This window comes from Capsicum annuum, chromosome 1, assembly GCF_002878395.1.
Source record: "Capsicum annuum cultivar UCD-10X-F1 chromosome 1, UCD10Xv1.1, whole genome shotgun sequence".
NCBI lineage: Eukaryota > Viridiplantae > Streptophyta > Magnoliopsida > Solanales > Solanaceae > Capsicum > Capsicum annuum.
The window spans coordinates 103763935-103768876 of NC_061111.1; the positions used below are offsets into that span (position 1 = coordinate 103763935).

Sequence of the window (4942 nt, forward strand, 5' to 3'; positions counted from 1 at the left end):
AGTGGACGGGCCGTCGACTATGCCATTGCCTATGTCATGATCATCCTTAATTATTACGCTAATAATTATATTAGAAATTTTTCTTATTGTCGATATTTTAAATGATGATTTTAATAGTGATAGAAGGCACGCTTACTGACTATATGTAAAGATATTCTAAGAATTATGCTTGTACTCAGGATATCTCTTTATAAGACTAATTATGTTAATGTTTTTACCACTTATTGTACACATTTATAGACAAATCTCTTCGATATAGGATGGATGAAGATGTTGGTTAAAGATATAAGTTCTGGGGGGAAACCCGATGATAGTTTATAATATTCATGTTACTTATACACATATCTATTGATAAAATGACATTGATGATAAACATTGGATTATGGAGGTATGCTCTTCTTCGCTTTTCCTTTATACTTAATTACTTTAGCCCTCGTGGGGCTTGTTATTTACTTCATCCCACATGGGGTTTGCCCTTTATTAATGATATTAATTTACATATTATGATGATATATTGATACCCGGCAAGGCTGGAGGATACTATAATGATATATTTATACCCGATAAGGAAGGAGGGTATTATGATGATAAAATAATACCTAGAAAGTTTGGAGGCTATTATCATGAAAGGTTGATACCTTGGAAAGAGAAAAGATATTATGATAGTATGATGATACTCGGTGTGAAAAGAAGATATTGTGATTATATGACGATACCGATGCATCCAGATGATAATATTATGATCAAATGATACCCAATGTAGCCGAATGATATTTTGATGATATGATGATACTCTATACGAACAGAGGATATTGTGATGTTATATTTATACCTGGAAAGTTTGAAGGATACTCATGATATGATGATGATCGGCAAGGCCGGAGAATGATTATTGATTTGCCTATGTGTACATCTATAGGTTCAAACCTAGCTAGACCTATGTATGGAAATTATAAGTTTATTTATTCTCTTGTGTAGTTGGGTACAATGTTAATATTAGAGGTGTCAGTTATAGTCTCCTAATAATTTAAGGTATGAAGTGGAATAGATGTTGATTTAAGGTTGAAAAAGTGATTAGAGGTGGATATTCCCTAAGTGGCTAATAGTGACTAATGGGTTTGTGAACCATAGTGACCAAGAGGACTTATGGAGTTGATGGCTAATAATAGTGATGATGATTTTATTAAAGATATAAGTGATAATGGGTTTAGTGATGGTGATGCTTAGTTGCTATGGATGACTAAGTCTATAATGTTTGTTAGTTATTAAACGAAGATTAGTAGACTAGTGATGCTAGTTAATAAATTTGTTAGTTGATAGATGAAAAGTGAATAAATGGTAAATAGCGATCATTTGATGAATAGTGACTAGTGGGATTATGATGGCTAGAAAAAATATTGGTTAATTATCGAATATGGTCTAGTGGGGAATCTTAGTTAGATGCTAGATATTTGTTATTTAGTGAATAATGACAAGTTGTTGACTTATAAAGAGAGACTGTGATGAATAAGGAATAGACAGTAATCAAAGAGCTCTTGACACCTAGCAAGTTAATGTTCTAGTAATAAGCATGATCTTAGGCATATTTATATGTCCAAACACTACTATTTACCCATATTTATACTTGTTTTGAGAATGAAAATTGTGCTAATTATATTGAATTGTGAGTTAAATTATGTTTCGTGAGTAACCGATATGATTAGAGATACAGGGTAAATTTTCCATGCATTTGGAAGAAAATTGGATACACATCATGAAGATGTGAAAGACCATATGGATCAAAGTCAAAAACATATGGAGATACACGAGAGTAAGAAGCAAAAAAAGAGCTGAGGATTGACGAAAAGAAAGAAAGAAACTGGAGAAAAATTCTAGTGACGTGACACTATCTCAATCCCTCGAGTTAACTGTCAATATGTGTACTTGGCTAAAATTTGAAGAATAATTTCCAATACATCGATGCGATGTCAACGCATCACGTCGATGCATAAGTTCTGTGCCTTATAAAATTCTTCTTTTACAACTTCCAGTGCATTGACGCGATGTCAGCGCATCGCATCGATGGTTAAAGTTTTGACACTTAGCCAAATTTTGAGGAGCGAATTCCAGTGACACAATGCGATTTAAGCATGTTGCATCGTGTGGTGAAGAAATTGACTTAGACCAATTTTTAAAGGTAAATTGCAGTGCATCAATGCGACGTTGGTGCGACGCATTGGCTGTGTTAATATGATTATCGACGCATCATGTCAAGGCTTTCAGATCAGGTGAAATTTTCTCAAGTATAAAAGGAACACGTGAACACAATTACAAACACTTTTGGTAAGTATAGCAGTGGTGGAAAAGCATAGAATTCTTCTTTTTATGGTTCTTATTATTTTTTTGAACTTCTTTTCCTATAGACAAATTTTGGGTATGGTTAATTACTTATTATTGATATTTTATTCAAACATGAGTGGCTAAATACCCTTGTTCTGGGGTTGAGGTCAAGAATATGATTACTCTTTGATATTCTTTTAAGGAGCAAAGTTCTTACCCTTTTATGAAATAAGGGGTTTGAATTAGCATCTAGGATAGGGATGTACCTAGAAGCCTTGTTTGGTTCAATTGTAACAAGAGTACTTAATGAATCTAGAAGAATTGTTGTATATTTATGGGAGTTTTAGCTACAATATTCAATAGATAGAAGATTTGAGGTCGGGAGATAAGAATCATGGCTTAAACCTTGCGAACCAACAACCCGATATCCAATTAGACTGCTATAAGAATAAAGATTTGTATAATTGTTTGTAAAGCCTCAACCCTGGAATTCTTATCATTATTGTTTACAACCGTTGTTTGCTTTGCATTAGTCATAAACTTTTATTTATAATTAATTACTTTATATTTTTATTCTCAAGTTCAAAATCATATTGATACTTTACAATACTAAATACTCATTGTCTAAAACTAGAAGTTGGTTAAATTTCTAGTTGCTTAGTCCTTGTGGGAACGATATCTAATTGTCTATATCACTATATTATTTGTACGATCACGTGCACTTGCTTGTGTATCTGAGTTACAACAAGTTTTTGGCGCCGTTACTGGTAATTTGCTACATTTTTGGTTTTTGATATTAAGTTTACATGTTAATAACTTGATATTAGAGGCTGAATTTTTGCAGGTTTTGCTGAATCCAGGACTGGTGAGAGATAAAGAGTTGGTAGAGACTTTTGCAGAACCAGAAATGATCTTTCAACAAAGACAATAAATGGTTGAACAAAGAAATGAACTAGTGGATGCAAATGCGAGAAATATTCCACCTCTTGTCATTCCAGTTGTTCCTTCTCAACCAGCTACTAGACCTATTCGTGAGATAGCAATCCTTCTCAGGAACCATGTGACGAGAAATATTCTCAAGCCCGAACCAGGAAGTCGATTTGAATTAAAGCAGAATATGGTGCAATTGCTGAATTCAGTGAGGCAATTTCATGGCCTTTCACACGAAGATCCGCAACAGCATATATAGACCTTCTTGTAAATCAGCGAAACATACATTCCTGGAGGGGTGAATCTTGATTATGTCAGGTTGACACTCTTTTCCTTCTCCCTAATGGGGGAAGCTAAAAGGTGGTTACATGTTGAACTACCACTCTTCATCACTGCATGGGAAGATCTAGCTCGAAAGTTTCTTATTCAATTCTTTCTATCTGTGAAGACGGCATACTTGAGGAGTGAAATCTTGAGTTTTAGACAGAAAGATGGAGAGAATCTCTACCAAGATTGGGAGAGATTTAAGGTTATGCTCAGAAATTGCCCTCACCATCATCAATCCAATGAAGTTCTTGTGCATACTTTCATATAAGGATTGGAGCCAGACACAAAGATTCTCTTAGATTCAGCAGCAGGTGGACAGGCCCTTGAAAAGACATACGAAGAATTGTACACATTGCTAAATCGGATTTCACAAGGGAACCCTAACTAACATGCAGACTTTAGAAGTACTCCTAAAAAGGTTGCAGAGGTATTGGAGGTAGATTAGTTCACTGCATTATAGGCACATATCGCAGCCATACAAAATCATATGATTACTCAGCTTAATAACATAAAGTTGGGTGTTACACAACTAGCAGCCACAATAAATGCAGTCCAACAGGTGAATTCTTGGTGTGAGTTTTGCAGAAGTGGTGAGCTTGTAGCTGATGCTTGCACGGCTAATTCAGATTTTGTCAACTATGTGGAGAATGTAAATCAGCAGGGATAAAAAAATTTTGGTAACTCTTATAATCCCAACTGGAGAAACCATCCCAATTTCTCATAGAGTAGAAATCAGGTGCAGAATATAGATCAGTACAAGGGATAAGTGCAACCAAATCCATAGCCATCTTAGAATACTCAGGCGACTACTCAATCTAGCAATATAGATGAATTGATAAAGCAGTTTATGTCTTAACAAACACAATTTACAATAGAAATTAACACTCAACAGGCATAGTTTGCAGCTGAGTTAAAGAGTCAACAATTGCTTACGAGAAATATAGAGTTGCAACTGGGCCATATTGCTGGAGCACAGAATACTACACCTCAAGGAGCATTACCTGGCGATACAGATATAAATCCTAAGTAGGTAAATATGGTTACAACAAGGAGTGGGCTACAAACTAAGAAGATAGTTCAGGAGCAAGTTTGTCCCACAATTAATGATGAGGGTTCTAAAGACAATGCAGAGAAAGAAATCAAGGGAAAAGTGGCAAATAAAGAAATTCATGTGGAGAAGAAGACTCTTCCCTTACCTTTTCCTCAAAGGGTAAGAAAGCATCAATCGGAAGTGAGTTACAAGAAGTTCTTAGATCTTTTGAAGTAGGTTCAAGTGAATCTTCCTCTTGTTGACATTCTGCAGAGTATGCCAAAATATGCAAAATACTTGAAGGTCATAGTTGCAAATAAGAACCAGTTTACCGAG

At 35.0% G+C, this 4942-nt stretch overlaps 1 non-coding gene across 1 annotated transcript; it reads right to left on the reverse strand.

Annotated features, from left to right (window-relative positions):
• Positions 1 to 3703: 3703 nt before the first annotated feature.
• On the reverse strand, positions 3704 to 3810 carry LOC124892686. Its single transcript, XR_007050380.1, has one exon. It is a non-coding gene; the product is annotated as a small nucleolar RNA R71 (small nucleolar RNA).
• Between the last annotated feature and the right edge of the window lie 1132 nt (positions 3811 to 4942).